The 17,676-nt window shown below is 39.5% G+C and overlaps 1 long non-coding RNA gene across 1 annotated transcript in view; it reads right to left on the reverse strand.

The window, feature by feature from the left end:
* The window catches only part of LOC105524251, an 80,694-nt gene extending 63,031 nt beyond the window's left edge, over window positions 1–17,663 (reverse strand). Inside the window, exons 1-2 of the long non-coding RNA XR_001003729.1 lie at window positions 17,107–17,663; window positions 3,989–4,048 (exon numbers count right to left, since the gene is read on the reverse strand). This is a non-coding gene — a long non-coding RNA (uncharacterized LOC105524251). The remainder of the gene's footprint in view (window positions 1–3,988; window positions 4,049–17,106) is intronic.
* Window positions 17,664–17,676: the final 13 nt, after the last annotated feature.

Genomic DNA, 17,676 nt, shown 5'->3' on the forward strand with positions numbered 1-17,676 from the left:
GATGGTCTCAATCTCCTGACCTAGTGATCCGCCTGTCTCGGCCTCCCAAAGTGCTGGGATTAAAGGCTTGAGCCACCGCGCCCGGCCGAGAGAAATTCTATTAGACAAATGACCTGGTCTCTTTAATGAATAAATTTCAAGGGATTAAAGAGAGAGAGTGAGAAAGATGGAAGAAGAAGGGTTAAGGAGACTTAAGAGACACATCAACTAACTGCAATATGTGGCCCACGACTTGGTTTACATCAACAAATACATTTTTAGGAATTATAAAAGAAAGGGAGAACCTAGAGATTAAAATGGATTTCATCAAAATGAAGACATTTACTCTTTTTTTTTTTTTTTTTTTGAGACGGAGTCTCGCTCTGTCACCCAGGATGGAGTTCTGTGGCCGGATCTTCAGCTCACTGCAAGCTCCGCCTCCCGGGTTCATGCCATTCTCCTGCCTCAGCCTCGCGGGTAGCTGGGACTACAGGTGCCGCCACCTCGCCCGGCTAGTTTTTTTGTATTTTTTAGTAGAGACGGGGTTTCTCCATGTTAGCCAGCATGGGATGGTCTCGATCTCCTGACCTCGTGATCCGCCCGTCTCGGCCTCCCAAAGTGCTGGGATTACAGGCTTGAGCCACCGCGTCCGGCCCTGACATTTACTCTTAAAAGACATTGTTAATGGAATGAAAAGACAAGCCACAAAGTAAATATTTGTAAAACACACCTACTAGTGGTCTTTTATCCAGGCCATATGAAGAATTTTCAAAAGAATATTAAGAAAAACTGCTCCATTTAAAAAATGAGCAATAAGCTAGGCAGAGTGGATAATGCCTGTAATTCCAGCACTTTGGAAGGCCAAAGCAGGAAAATTCTTTGAGGCCAGGAGTTTGAGACCAGCTTGGACAGCATAGTGAGACCCCATCTCTACATAAACTAAAAGTATTAGCTAGGAATGGTGGAGCACATCTAGCTACTCAGGGCTGAGGTTGGAAAATCACTTGAGCTCAGGAGTTCAAGTTTGCAGTGAGCTATGATCATGACACTGCACTCCAGCCTGGGCAACAGTGCAGGACCCCATCTCTTTACAAAGAAAGTGGGGGAGGGGCAAGTAAACCAAACAGACACTTGACCAAAGTACAGATATAAATGGCAAACAAGCACATAAAAAGATGCTCAACATCATCACTTATTAGAAAAATGTGAGTTACAACCACAACAAGTTACTACTTTATATCTGTTACAGTCATTAGAGTTTAATAATACTGGTGAGGATGCAGAGCAAATGAAACTCTCACACTGCTGATGAGAATGAAAATGGAACATTAGCAGTTTCCTATAAAGCTAAAAATGTACTTACCATGGGACACAGCAATCATATTCTTAGGTATTTCCCTAAATGAATTAAAAACTTATATTCATACAAAGCCTATACATGAATGTTTAGAGAGCTTTTAGCCATAATTGCAAAAAACTGAAAACCATCCAAAAGTCTTTCAATAGGTAGATGAGGCAAACTGTGTTATATCCACATAACAGAATACTACTCAGCAATAAAAAGGGAGAAATTACTAATACATACAGCTACATAGGTGAATCATGAACACAATATACTAAGTGAAAGAAGCCAGACTCAAAAGGCTATATGGTGTGATTCCATTTGTATGACATTTGGGAAAAGGCAAACCTATAGAGACAGGAAAAAAAAAAACAAAGCTTAATGCCTCCCAGGGCCTGAGGGTAGGGAGAAGTACTGACAAGGAAGGGACACAAGAAAAGTTTTTGGAATGATAGAAATATTGTATATCTCAGTTGAGATGGTGATTACAAGACTGTGTTTGTCAACACTTACAATCGTATACTTAAAAGGGTGAATAGTGCCATGTATAAATTATAGCTCCATTTCAAAAAGAATTCAGAAGACAAATCAATCAATTACAATTGGTTGTACATTGATTTAATTTTGTTTCTGATTTTACAATGTTAAAAAATTTTTACAAGGCAATTCGAAGTTTTTGAACACCGACCTGTTTTATGATAATAATGAATTATTATTTTCAAGGTGCTGTGATAGTATTATTGGTATATTTACATAAATAGTTAATAACTTCTAGAGATACACAAGGAAATTATATGATGCCTGGAATTGGCTTCTATATAATCTAGATGAGCAGAGCAAGGAGTGCTGATGAAGCAAGATTATTCATGAGGTTATAATTATTGAAGCTGGGTAATGGTACAGGAGGGCTTAGCATGCTACTCTCTCTACTTTTAAATGTGTTTGAAGTTTTACCTAAAGAAACATTTTCTAATGTGCAATGATTTTGTAAAAACAGAACTCGATTCTATAAAAAAATAAAAAATACAGAAAGAAAGAATTTATATTAGAGGAGCCAAGGCAAATATGGAAACTCACAACATAAAAGTTGCTTTTTCAGTTCCCAGGAGGGTTTGAGCATAACTGCTGACATCTTAATTGAAAATTCATCATGTCTGGCATCAGTTCATACTTCCAGACACTTGCTCTACCACTAAGCTACTTCTATCTTGATAATTAAGGTATCAAGTTCTTATCTCCTGAGCCATTATTAACACATATTGATCACAAAAATCTTAAACTAACCTGAAATATTTAAGTTTGGTACAAACTTTGGTACAAACAGTAGACCTCTGTAAATTTCTGTCATTTGTTCCTGCCTGTTATTAAAAATGTTTATTCTCATTTGGTTTTAGATTTTACTCTTCTATTTAGTATGACTATTGCATGAATTTTATTTTATGTAATCTTGCTTCAAACTCTTGAAAATATAAATGTATTCAGAGGTGAAGATAGTAGACACATATGTAAGATCTTATTACAGAGTATTTAATAATGATATACTACATGGTACTACTGTAATGCTAACTTTCATTAATTTAAAAAAATCCTCCAAATGTATCTTGTCCTCAGTCTTTTAGCATTCCTCTGTTCTTATTCCCAAGAGAGTCCAGGGGGATAAGAGGCCGAGCAAGTGAGCCAGGGCCATGAGGCACAGGGTCACAACTAAACCAGTGGACCAGGGCCAGCATGGCTCGGGCCAGAGCAGGAGGCAGCCAACAGCAGCAACGCCAGAGAGAGCTGGGAAGGGAGCACAGTGGTGCAGCCAGAGGTAAACAGGTTGGGAATGGTCAAAGCGGAATGTGGCCTCTTGAGTTCATAGGACAGAAGTATTGGTCCTGCTGTCCCCTGTGACGGTGCATTCTTCAAGTGGTTGTATTTCAGGGACTGACTCGAATTGCATTGCTTTTTTTCTCCACCAATGCATCTGAATGACAGTAAATTCCTTAGTTCTTGGCTCTTCAGCAGCCCATTCTGAGTCTAATGTTGATATTAATATTAATCAAGTATTTAATGAATATCCATCTGGGCAAATTCAGAAACACTATCAGTAAACAACTTGGACTGACTTCTGTGAGAGATATAGATTTTTAAAATTTTTTAATTGACATGTTGTAATTGTACATATGTATGGATGCAATTTCCTGTTTTAATAAATATCTATGCTGTATAATAATCAAATCAGGATAGTTAGTATATCTATCACCTTATGCTTTTATCATTTCCTTGAGGTGAGAACATTCAAAGTCCTCTTTTCTAGCAATTTTGTGATTATATAATACCTTACTGTTAACCATAGTCACCTTATTATGCAAGAGAACACCAGAACATATTTCTCCTATCTAATTGCAACTCTCTATCTATTTGACTCTCTCCCATCTAATTGACTAAGCTCTCTCCATCTTCCTCATTCCCTCTTCCTTCCCCATTCTCTGGTAAACACTGTTCTACTCTCTACTTCTATGATACTGACTTTTTTAAAAATTCCACATATGAGTAAGATCATGTGTGTATTAGTCCATTCTCATGCTCCTAATAAAGGCATACCTGAGACTGGGTAATTTATAAAGGAAAGAGGTTTAATTAACTCACAGTTTGGCATGGCTGGGGAGGCTCCAGGAAACTTACAATCATGGCAGAATGGGAAGCAAACATGTCCTTCTTCACATGGCGACAGCAAGGAGAAGGCTGAGCAAAAGAGGGAAATGCATCTAATAAAATCACCAAATCTCATGAGAACTCACTCACTGTCATGAGAACAGCAGCATGGGGGTAACCACCCCTATGATTCAATTACCTCTCACCAGGTCCCTCCCATGACACCTGGGAATTATGAGAACTACAATTCAAGATGAGATTTGGGTGGGGGCACAGCCAAATCATATCAATGTGGTATTTGTCTTTCTGTGTCTGGCTTATTAAACTTAACATAATGTCCTCCAGGTTCATCCATGTGGTCACAAATGACAAGATTTCTTTTTTTAAATCATAGAACATTATTCCATTGTGTATATAGACCACATTTTCCTTTTCTCTCTTTCTTTCTTTCTTTCTTTTTCTTTCTTTCTTTCTTTCTTTCTTTCTTTCTTTCTTTCTTTCTTTCTTTCTTTCTTTCTTTCTTTCTTTCTCTTTCTTTCTTTTTTTTTTTTTTTTGACAGAGTTTCACTCCTGTTGCCCAGGCTGGAGTGCAATAGTGCAATCTTGGCTCACCACAACCTCCGTCTCCTGAGTTCAAGTGATTCTCCTGCCTCAGCCTCCTGAGTAGCTGGGATTACAGGCATGAACCACCATGTCCAGCTAATTTTGTAGTTTTAGTAGAGATGGGGTTTCTTCATGTTGGTCAGGCTAGTCTCGAAGTCCCGACCTCAGGTGATCCACCTGCCTCAGCCTCCTAAAGTGCTGGGATTACAGGCATGAGCCACCATGCCTGGCCTGCATTTTCTTTATCTATTCATTCATTGTTTAACACTTAGATTAATTCCATAGCTTGGCTATTGTAAAAAGTGCTGCAATAAACATGAGAGTGGAGACATCTCTTTGACATACTGATTTAATTTCCTATGGATATATACCTAGTAGTGGGATTGTTGGAAAGTATGGTAATTCTATTTTTAATTTTTTGAGGAATCTTCATACTGTCCTTTCTCCAATGTATATTCTTGGCACCTTTGTTTTCCATCATGGCTGTACTAATTTACAATCTCACTAACAGTGTGTAAATGCCTCTTTTTCTTCACATACCTGCCTACATTTGTTTCATCTTTTTGATAATAGCTATTCTAACTGGAGTGAAGTGATATCTCACTGTGGTTTTCATTTGCATTTCTCTGATGATTAGGGTATCTTTTCATATACCTGCTGGACATCTGTGTGTCTTTTTTTGAAAAATGTCTGCTCATGTGTTTTTCTCATTTTTTAAGTTAGGCGATTTGTTTCTTTGCTGTTGAGTTTTTCAAGTTCCTTATATGTTCTGAATATTACCCCTTGCCAGATGGATAGTTTGCAAATATTTTCTCCCATCAGGTAAGTTGTCCCTCCACTCTGCTTATAGATCCCTTTACGGTTCAAAGCTTTTAAGTTTTATATAATCTCATTTGTTTCTCTTTTTGTCACTTGAGCTTTTGAGGTTTTATTTTAAAAATTCTTGCCCAACTCCATGTCATGAAATGTTTCCCCTATGTTTTCTTCTAGTAGTTTCATAGTTTCAAGCCTTTAATTTAGGTCTTTAATCCATTTGAACTGATTTTTTGTATATGATGAGAGGTAGGGATCTAGTCTCATTTTTCTGCATGCAGGAGATGTGGTTTTTAAATTTTTTAATACTTTTAGGTAGGAATCTAGTCTCATTTTTCTCAATTTTCCTGCGCACCATTTATTGAAGAGATTGTCCTTTCTCCAGTGTGGATTCTTGGCACCTTTGTTGAAAATCAATTGGCTATTGGATGTAAGTTTATTAATTTATTCCTGAGCTCTCTATTCTGTTCCATTGGTCATTGTGTGTGTTTTTATGCTATTTTGGTTACATTAGCTTTGTAGCATATTTTGAAGTCAGGTAATGTGATGTCTAAGCCTTCCTTCTTTTTGATCAGGATTGCTTTAGCTATTTAGGGTCTTTGTGATTCATACAAATTTTAGGATTGTTTTTCTAATTCTGTGAAGAATATAATTGATTTTTAACAGGCATTGCATTAAACCTGTAGATCACTTTGGATATTATGGCCATTTTCAGAATATTAATTCTTTCAGTCCACAAACATAGGTTATCTTCCCATTTATTTGTGTCCTTCTCAATTTCTTTCATCAATGTTTCGTAGTTTTTCGGTGTAGAGATCTTTCACTTTCTTAGTTAAGTTTATTCCTAAGTGTATTAGTCTGTTCTTGTATTGCTATAAAGAAATACCTGAGACTGGGTAATTTATAAAGAAAAGAGGATTCACTGTTTCATGGCTCTGCAGACTGTACAGGAAGCATAGCGGCTTCTGCTTCTGTGGAGGCCTCAGAGAACTTCTAAGAATGGTGGAAGACAAAGAGGGAGCAGGCCTCTTACATAGCAGGAGCAGGGCCGAGAGAGAGGGAGGAGGTGCTACACATTTTTAAACAACCAAATCACTTGAGCATACACTCACTATTGTAACACAGTACCCAGGGGAACATCCAGGCCCCATATCCAACATTGGGAATTACAATCTATTGAACATGAGATTTGGGTGGGGACACAGATCTATACCATATCACTAAGTATCTTACTTTTCTTGCAGCTCATGTAAATGGAATTTTTTTCTTGGAATTTTTATTAAAATTTTTTTAAAACCTTAAATGTCATATTTCCAAATATGATCTTAAAGACTTCTTTCCTGTGTTAAAAAATAGTAAGTAATGTTTGTTTCTCATATGATTTATAGTAGAACCCTATTATAGCATGGTTGGTTACTTAAATGAATTTATGTATAAAATGAGACAAATAAAGCCATTGTTCCCTAAATTAAAAATGCATTAAAAAATCAAAATAGAGATGGCTTCTTGAGGTGCCTTTCAATCTAAGATTGAAACTATCTTTCTAATCCACCCCAATCTGAACACCACTGTAAACATGTGAAGAAAGTATTTTGCTTTCCCCTTCTAGGCTCTACTTGTCCCCATAATTACCACAGATGTCTCTCCCAATTCACTAAACTCTTGTCCTTGGCTCACAAACCCCAGATGTCCGTAGGGTAAGTTCAAGAACCTAGTTCCTAATCTTGTCACCACCAAAGTCTCCTTTAATTATCTATCCCTGCTCTTCTTCTCTTCATGCACACACAGTCTCATTAGTTTAAACAATTTTGTTTTACCTTGACATGCCACAATTTTATTTACAAGCAAGGAAATTTGATCTTTAATCAGCCTATATGTGATGTGTAGCAACAACATAGAAATAAGCCATACATGGTCACTTTATTTGGATTTGTAAGTTGTGGACTCCACAATTCCAGAAGGATAGCTATCTAAACATTCTCCAAATGGAAGCATCGGGACCATATGACATTTTGCTGTTTTTATGCAAGGTGCTACATCACAGAGGTATGGGTGCCAAACAGTAAGTCTGCTACAGCTATTCTGACACTGCCAATGATTAACACTCTGGCTTCAGACTGGCATTTGCTGTCTGCATTTATCAAATAAAATAAAAGGATTAATAATCTGTAAGATCTAACTTATTTGCTTGTTTTGTTTTGTTTTGTTTGGTGAACTCAGATATTCCTGAAAGAGAACAAATATGGAATCAGGAGACCACAGCTGTACATCCAGTTCTATGTTGTGAGACTTTTGGTGTCTTGCTTAAATGCTCATTGTCCCTATTTCTCCAAATGCAAAGTAGAGATAACTTGAGTAATTCATGAGATTGATAGTGAACTTACAACTGGTTATAAAAAATGATTTGAAATCATTTTAAATGCATTACACAAATATGGGGGGGGTGGTTTGCACTTCACCTAAAATTAACTTAGTTCGGTTGTACTTATCAAAATGGACTCACAACTTTTTGGGGGAAGAACTTGCCTCTGCTAGTGAAAGTAGCAAAGTAAAAGAACTGTATCGAAGCCAGCACTTCAAGGCCTAAGGCAAGAGCAGAAGGTAAAAAGTAGAAATATTTTTCCCAACTTGTTGTGTGATCTAGTTTCAGCCCTTCTGGTTCCCGGCACCTGCTCTTACTGAAAAAAAAACTGGCTGAGGCTGGAAGTTATTGTGGATATTCACAGCTTTCCTTATGTCATAGGACCCCATAAGCAATAAAAAGGACTTTCTTGGCTGGGCACAGTGGCTCATGCCTGTAATCCAGCACTTCAGGAGACCTAGGTGGGCAGATCACTTGAGGTCAGGAGTTTGAGATCAGCCTAGGTGGGCAGATCACTTGAGGTCAGGAGTTTGAGACCAGCCTGGACAACATGGTGAAATCCGTCTTTATTAAAAATACAAAAATCAGCCAGGTGTGGTGGTGCACACCTGTAATCTCAGCTACTCAGGAGGCTGAGACAAGAGAATTGCTTGAACCTAAAAGGTGGAGGAGGTTGCAGTGAGCCGAGATCACGCCACTGCACTCCAGCCTTGGTGATAGATCCCTCTTCTCAGCAGATTATTTATCATCCACTTCCCTGCCGTCCTCACTCCATCCCAGATTTGAAGATCTATATATTTTCAGACTTCTTAGGTAGACTCAAGGAAGCTTTCATGTTGCTGTTATTATGCCAAGTCAGGGTCTTCTAAACCATGAGCTTGCACAACACAATTAGATCATGTGCATTTACTCTGATGTACTTTACATCATCTAGCTCTGTAAAATTTGCCTTCTGTTTCTTTCTGAAGTCTTTCCCCCACTACTTCACAAATGTTTATGTTCTTTTATAAACATTAAAAGCATTTAACCAAATGTGGGAAGCAACCGAAGTTATCTTAGCACTGAGGCATTAGACTGTTCTGTTTCTCTGAGGAATGTTATTGTGTGACCTCACTAAGGAGGGAAATAAATAGAAGCATATGTTGTTTATAATATTTCTCTGCATAAGATAAACTGAGAAGTGGGTGAGCATAATCAGGGTGTGGCAAGCTAATTCAGCTCTGGAGTGTCTGAGAAAGACTTGGGGACAAATTCGAGACAAATTAAACACCCAGAGAAGATGACGAAGGCATTTGGGTTGTGGTGACATAGGCTTTAATGTATGACTCATGTGGGCTTGCTTTAGATCTTTCCATTTCAGATTGGAAATGAAACTAAGCATCTTATAAGCAAACTGCAAGTCAATGTAAAGTTAATCTAGTTTTTGTTTGAGTGTGTTTGTTCTCAATATCTTGTTAATTAAATCACATTATGTGGGAGTCAGTGGTCCTAGACTCTGGTTCTGGCTCAGAAATTGATTTTATTGCCCTTTCTATTTATGAAATATGAGTGATATGAAAAGCCATAATGCTTCACGGGGCATCAAATGCCAATTAAGCTGGCTCCAGGATTTCTATAAAAAGGATATTAAGGGTAAATACTTTGGTTCTTCCTTTGCATCCAGATACCCAATGAAACTTCTACATGGATTAAAAATTTGCTCCAGGGTGTCAAGGCAAATTGAGGATGATGATGTCAAAGTTGCAACCTGTGTAATTTTGATATGTCACATATTACTATGTAATTCATATTTAAAAAAAGAAACAGACACAGATACGGAAGCAGAGGAAAAAGAAACAGAGAAACAGAAGGGCTATTGGGTGGAAGACTTTGCTTCTCGAGACTTAGCAACAAATAGGAAGTTCACATACAGGGCTAGACTTTGGAGGCCTCCATCTTCCCTTTCAATTCTTTCACCATCTTGAGGCCTCTGAAATCTCCTACTCCCATGCCTCAGGTCCTCTTCTGCTACCAACTGTCCATTATTCTAAACAAAATACTGCTCATTCCAGGGTTGCTTTTAATAGGTGATTCCACAAGACCTCATAAATTATCAAAGGAACAAATTGATAACATTGTGCTCCACTCAGATGACTTGTCTTTCAATACCCACCACTGGAGAGACCTCAGATTTCCCAACTTGGAGGAAGAAGAAAAGAAAAGATACCTTTCCTAAAGTTTTGTTTTCCCACAGAAGATGTCAGTCTAGAGATGAATCAGGGGGCCATTTGCCCCCTAGCTTCAGCTTTGTAAGCTGATAGGAATGTAGAGCATGCTTACCTTTAACCCTTTGAATACTAGAGAAGCAAATTAGAAAGTGAGTTTCATTTTAGAAAGTGAGTTTCTTTTTAGGTCTTACCATTCCTTGATGCTCTGGAAGACATCCAATTCTTCTTTTGGTGGAAAAACTCCCCCAAATCTACAATTTTTACTTTCAAGGCTTATGTGATAGAGTCTTTCTTACTGCAACAAATTGATTTACATTGAGCAATATTAATATCAATCCATAATTATTGACTTGCATATACACATTTCTTTCTCCTGTTCCAGTCCCATCTTTGATACTCTAAATACATCCTGAATCACTTTGTGTAACTAAGGATAAATGAAAGTAATGCTAGATACTTTATTTATTCAGGAAATAATCTGTCTTAGAAAGACAAATTAGCTTAGCTTGCTTGTCACCTTAGATATTTCAGTAGAGTGGAAAATAATCCATTGACCTTGAAGACCACCTTGCTTCTGTTCCCTGAAATGTCCCAAAGTAGCTGTGTTCAGGTAAGCTTCTATCTCAATGTAATAATGCATTTTCTTTCCTTTACTGTAAAATGTAAGGTCAGAGAAAGGCCTATGAAAAGTGTGCTGCCATCTCAAAATATGAAGCAACAACAATTTACATTTATTGGTGTAACACATATGTCATTTAACCAACACTTATTTAACATTGAGTATATCATATTCCCCTAGGCTCTGGGAATACAGGAATAAATTAGATAGACAACAGACCCTGTCCCTTCACCTACTGGGATTATCAGCCTTGCTTAAGTACAAGGCTTAACAGGTTTCAGCTACAATTTTTTTTTTTTTTTTTTGAGATGGAGTCCTGCTTTATCACCCAGGCTAGAGTGCAGTGGCACAATCTCAGCTCACTACAACCTCTGCCTCCCAGGTTCAAGCGATTCTCCTGCCTTAGCCTTCTGTGTAGCTGGCATTACAGGTGTGTGCCACTTACCCTGGCTAATTTTGTATTTTTAGTAGAGATGAGGTTTCACCATGTTGGCCAGGCTGGTCTTGAACTCTTAACCTCAAGTGGTCCACCCACCTTGGCCTCCCAAAGTGCTGGATTAAGGTGTGAGCCGCTGCACCTGGCTTCCGCTACAAATCTTAATGAGTAGACTCAATATCTCCAGAGGCCCATTGCACACGATGACTCAGTTGTTTCTGAGTTTTTCCAGAGATCTTGTTAGAAGTGCTCAAGAATAAATCCACTTATGATCTTGTGCTTGGGCCTCCTTGTCACTGCCCAGTCCATCGAGGGCAAGGCCAACCAGCTATTCTGGTAAGGGCACAGCTTCCCTGGCTTCTGTAGCGCCCCTGCAGTTCTATCAGGCTCTGCAGCAAAGTTGCCCCATGGGAAAGAACTTTCCTTTGCCTAAAATAATGTCACAATTTGTCACTTGAGCTTGAAGCTGCACAAAGACAGCCCCTTCTTTGCTAAGATACTTGACTACCTCTAGGATCTGACTGAGGAAAAGACACCTAACATTATTGAGTGCTCACATGTGCCAGGCACTGTTCTAAGTACTTTAAAGATATTAATTCATTCAACTCTCAAAACAGCACATGTTGGGGCAGGGGAGAATACTATTCTTTCCTATTTTAGAGATGAGAAAAATAGGATCTGATGTATTAGTTATCTATCACCATACAACAAATGATCAAAAACTTAATGGCTTAAACAACTTCACATTTTCTGTAAATCAGGGCATGGCTTAGTGGGGGCCTCTGTTTTAAGGTTTCTCACAAAGCTGCAATTCAATGTGTTGGCCAGGGGTAGGGTCTCATCTGAAGGCTTGATAGAGAAAGGATCTGCTTCCATATTCATGTGGGTGGTTGTTGGCAGGATTCAGTTCCTTTGGGATATTGAATTGAGGGCCTGGATTCCTAACTGATGGTTGACAGTGAATATCCTCAGTTCCATGCCATGTGGGCCTCCCCAACATGACATCTTGTTTCATAAAAGCCAGCAAGAGGGAGAGTCTGCCAGCATGACAAAAGTCACAATCTTTCATAGACATGAAAGTGATACCCTAACACCTTTGACATATTTAATTGGTTAAAAAGCAAGTTATAGCTCTTGTCCTCATTCAAGAGAAGATTATGCATGAACAGTAGGAGACATGGGTCACTGGGAGCCATCTGAGAGTCTTTCTCCCAGACAGAAAGGTTAAATAATTACCAGGAATTATGAGTCAGTATTTAAGCATAGGAAATCTACCTCCAGAGGAAAATGAGACTCAAATGGTTTGAAAACCAGGCTAGGCACAGAAATAATATGAACTTCTGTTTTATCACCTGTTAGATGAGTCACTAAAACAAGGGTGATAAAGATGTAGACTTTTTTGTGTTAGATTTTTTTCCCTATGCAGGGTTTTTAAAAATTTGAAAACCACATCATGTGGTTTTACATAGTTATATGAATTTTCAGGAGCTTTAAAAATAATCAGAAAATATGTTGCCACCATTTCCTCCATTCACATGTGGCACCAGCTATTAGACTAGAGCTAAGTAACAACTTAGTAACAATGTGCTTTTCTAATCCCAACAACCTCTTTTGAGCCCTCTTCTTGTTACTAGCATGGCATTTATATGAAGACATTTGACTTTGCTACTAATGCAATTGAATAGAGAGTATAGTAGACCTGAGAACTAAATAGTGAGCCCATTTATGGGATAAATTAAAAGTGGTTTCTCCCAGATATTTAATCCATACCACATTTCTTCAAATAACGAGAAATGTATACATAGAAATTAAACATTATCTGAAAATGTACTATCAAAAAGTGCTGTTTGCTTAGCAAAGTCACATATGTATTTGTAGACAACTGATCTAAAAGGACATCTTTTAGATGTCCTGAGAGAAGGCTACCTGATCATCTGCTTAAGCACAGACTTAGTACCCATAAGTGCTAGCTTCCCAAAATTCAAATACTACACCTTTGAGGTACAACCTTTGGGGGAAGGGGATTTTTCATTTGTTTCTTTATTTGTTTAATGAGCATATATTCTGTATGCTAGGCACTATATTAAGAAATCTAATTGTAATAATTCAAACTGTGAAATATTGAAATGCACATGATAGATAATTTTAACAATGTCTTATAGTAAGTCTGTGGTGTACAGGAACAAAACCCTGGTCTTCTGCTTTTCCAATATTCCAGGCTGCCTTGGTCCAAATTCTCTTGAAAATTTAGATAAAATTGCAAGGTTGACTTTGGGTTATGAGTATTACCCTTGGCAGGCTGCTTCAATTACCATATAAGTGTATGTTAATTATCATATTTCTCATACTTCAAATGAACTTATACAGGAAATATAGTTATAGCTACTAGATTCTAGACTCTGGGAATTAGGTGATTCAAACTGACTCTTTCTTTCTTGTAATTCCAGAGGAGCGTATCATAAAAGAGGAATGGTATTTCCCACCACAGTCCCAGCTGGTAATTCTGATTGTCCCATGATTTCACAGCTGCAAATCAGCCCCCACCCAATCACACTTGTCTCTGGCAATGATCCTTTCCTTAATTAGAACATGACTTAGATTTTAGTCCTAACTTATCTGTTGCCTTGGCCCTGGGCTACCTGAGCACAGGCTGGTTTAGTTGGAAAAGAAAACCTACTTGAACATAGGTCTGTTTATCCTAACATTGAACAAAGGGAAGAGCCATTTGTCTGATTGCTGAATTTACTTTATTTAGCAACTGAATTTATTTTCTTTGACAACTTCTCTCTCTTACAGTCTAGTCTTGTCTAGGCTTTGTACTTGTGGTGTCATTTTTATAGTTCTTATTCCTTCCTCAACTTGGGTATGGCCTCTAGAAAAAACCACTAGGTCTTGTCCAAGCCTGTATATGACAGCATGTGGGGTGTGATGTGAGGAGCAGGCAAGGCTTTCCTCTAAGGCAGCAGGTAGGTTAAACCTAATATTGCCCTTTCCTCCTTTTTTAAAAAAACCTTGAATTTCCAGGGTCCCTGTCACTTCTCTGAGTGGCTAAGTCACATAGATGAGAGCTTTCCTCTAGAAGTCTGTGTCAAAATACATGTATATTAGAGAGGAGGGTATATTTAAAGAAATGTGTGATTTCTGGCATTCTTTCTGCTCACCTTACACTTTGATACATTGTCTTAGAAAGGCACCAATAGAAGGTAAATAGAAGATACACAGAAAATGAGGATAGGGTCAAATGACAGGAAAAGTAATTATTTTATTTTTCAAATAAAATACTATGCATCTACAATATACATGGTAGTATACTGGATAGTTGGGGAAGATATAAAAGTGGTGCAAAATCTGCTTCCATGAATTTGGGAGATAATCTGTGAGCCAGTATCTACATGTGAATCTATATGTCTCACATATAGATTTGTGGAAAAGGTAACAGTGCCATTTGGTACATGTAAAAGTGCTGAAAACAGTATTTGCTACAGAGTCCTCTCAGAGAGGACATGGTATTAGAGCTATATATTTAAGAAGTAGGAACCTCAGATTTACTGTGATCACAGGTGGCTTGGAATTGGACTGTGCATAGTGTTTGGTAGATAAAAGAAAGAAACAAATCAGGCTAAAATGAAAGATTTACTTTGAGCAACTGAAGACAGGAGTTGAGACTGCATCTCATGGGCTCTAGGTAGCCATCCGCTATGGTCTGAATGGTTTTGTCACCGTCTCAAAAATTCATGTTGAAACTTAACCCCAATGCAACAGTGTTGGAAAGCATGGCCTTTGGGAGGTGACTGAGTTTTAAGAGCTCTGCCCTAATGAATGGGATTAGGCGCCCTTATAAGAGGGCTTGGCAAAGGGAATTTTTACTCTTGCCCCTTCACCTTCTGCTATGAGGACAGAGCTTTACTCTTCTCCAGAGAAAGAGGTGTTCAATGTGCTATCTTAGAAGCACAGATGGGACATTTACCAGACAACCAAATCTGCCCATGCCTTGATCTTGAACTTCCCAGCCTCCAGAATTGTGAGAAAATAAATTTTTCTTCTTTATCATTATAATTTCTTGTAATGTATAATTATCCAGTTTTTTAATATTTTGTTATAGCAGCATAAACAGACTGTGACAGTTAATATTGAGTGTCAACTTGATTGACTTGAAGGATGTCAAGTATTGATCATAGGCATGTCTGTGGGGGTGTTGCTAAAGGAGAATAACATTTGAGTCAGCGGGCTGGGAAAGGCAGACCCACCCTTAATCTAAGTGGGCACCATCTAATCAGCTGCCATTGCAGTTAGGATATAAAGCAGGCAGAAAAACGTAAAAAGGCTAGACTGGCCTAACCTCCCGGCCTACATCTTTCTCCCATGTTGGATGCTTCCTGCCCTTGAACATCAGACTCCAAGTTCTTCAGTTTGGGAACTCAGACTAGCTCTCCTTGCTCCTCAGCTTGCAGATGGCCTATTGTGGGACCTTGTGATCGTGTGAGTTAATGCTTAATAAACTCCCTTTTGTATGTATCTGCCCTATTAATTCTGTCCCTCTAGAGAACCCTGACTAATACAAATACTAAGACACCATCCCATCGAGATGTCTGAATACAAAAATAACAAGATAAAATGAGTGTCTTAGGAAGAATTGTATTGATAGTGGATTTGAGATAGCAGACAGTGCAGGAGAAAGGACTGGTTAGGCAACAGCAGAAATCCAAATTTGTTTAAGACAGTAATGTTTAAAATAAACTTCAGCCACATTAAATTTAAAGGAGTTTGTGCAACGAACAGTTCACGAATCAGGCAGCCTCCTGAGCCAGAGTAGGCTCTGAGACTCCAGCACAGCCACATGGTGGAAGATGATTTACGGACAGAAGAAGGAAAGTGACGTACAGAAAACGGAACTGAGGTATACACACAGCTGGATTGGTTACAGGTTAGGGTTTGTCTTATTTGAATAAGGTTCAAACAACTGGCTACATTTGATTGGCCAAACTCAGTGATTGACAGAAGTGTGGGCTATGGTCTGTTTACTCCTCCACTTATTACAGTTCACGTGTACACAGAAACTTTTAGGCTGAACTTAAAATATGTAAGGAGGCTGCTTTAGGCTAAACTTGATTTAACAGTAACTAGGAATGAAGGTGAAAGAAAAAAAGGATTTTAAATAATTGTCTGGACATGGAAAATTATCGAGATGAAGGGACAAAGAAGACAATGACTGAATGACTCAGCCTGAATGACTCAGCTTCAGGCGGGTGAGAGTGACCTCGTGTCAGCTAGGTGACTTAGTAGAAGGTAAAGCCCCAGATCTCAAAAAGTATAATTAGAGATTCACAGAATTTTAAAGCTGGAAAGGGTTCTAGAGATAATCTATTTTAGATCCTTTATAAGAGGACAAAAAAAAAAGGCAAAAGAAAGGTCTGTGACTCAATCCAGGACAGTAAGCATGGAGGGGGGCCATAGTGTAGCAGCACCTACATCCTCTCGCACCAGGCCATCCTGCTTGTTTCTCCATCCTGACCATGTAGCTCTCCGGACAGTGGTTCTCAAGGTCTGAACCGAGGACCAGACCCTGTCTGCAGTCAAATTAGGCAAAATAAGGGAAACAGATAATTTTTCAAAAAGTTAATCATTTAAGGAATCAGTCTTTACTCTGTAATCGAAGTTCCTAACTCAGTCTTTGTTTTAATTTACGGATCTGAAAAACCCACAGGTCTGAGAGTCATTTCTCTGTAGGATAGCAAGTTACGGTGTCAGCTCTCTTTCCCAAAGCACAACAGCAGGGGGTAAAGAAGCAGCCACAAAAAGGATGACAACAGTGTTTTCCTGGCTCTGCCCCAATCCCCACTGCCAGGATTACAGCCATCTTCCCTTTGTTGTAATTCTCTTGCCATAGGGGTGGGCAGGAGTCCCGACAGAGGGGCGGGGGCGGGTGAGCGTCTCCCACCACCCAGAGCTCGGAATCACTGTCCCTCGGCCGCAGACCAAGGCTTGGTGGTGGCAGCTGGGGCGTGGACATCCATTCTTTGATATAGCCCTGTGGGATTTCTTTACTCCTCAGTCATATGTAAGGTACACTGCAAAAGCGGTTTCAAGCCCCCTCCCCCAGCTAATTACCTTCCCGGAATGACGCCTCAGCCCCTCACAGAAGCAGACCCTAGTGGGCTGTCCCGTCTGAGCTCCAGAGAGGCTCTGCCGCCCGCCGGGATCCAGGGCTGTGTTCAGTCCCGGGGGACGTAAAACCCGACAGGGGATAACGGGTCACAGCACCGTCCTGGCACTAAGTCACGGGACTTGGGCACGCTGGGTTAGCCGGCGGGAAGGCCTGTGGCGGCAATCACCAAAGGTCGAGCAAGGGCTGAACCATTTCCTTCAAAAATGAGCCAAAGGGAAAGCAGTGCCGCGGAGTCAAGGGATCGGGGCTACTTCTCCTTCAACTAGCGGCGGGAACAAGTCATGCTACTAGGGCCTGTTTCCTCAATTGTAAAATGAGGGGTCTAGGATTCCCTCTAGGAATGTAAGATTCTAAAATCGAACAGGGTTTGGCAGCACCGCCGGGGCGGAGCCTCACGGGGCGCCGCGGGAATGCAACGACAGGACTCGCCACAGCGGGAGCTCGCTCCAGACCCTACTCTAGCCACGTGGCTGCGAGGTCAGAGGGCAGCGTGCGCGTCCCCGCCGGGCCTG

Source organism: Colobus angolensis, unplaced genomic scaffold (assembly GCF_000951035.1).
Source record: "Colobus angolensis palliatus isolate OR3802 unplaced genomic scaffold, Cang.pa_1.0 Scaffold493, whole genome shotgun sequence".
Taxonomy (NCBI): domain Eukaryota; kingdom Metazoa; phylum Chordata; class Mammalia; order Primates; family Cercopithecidae; genus Colobus; species Colobus angolensis.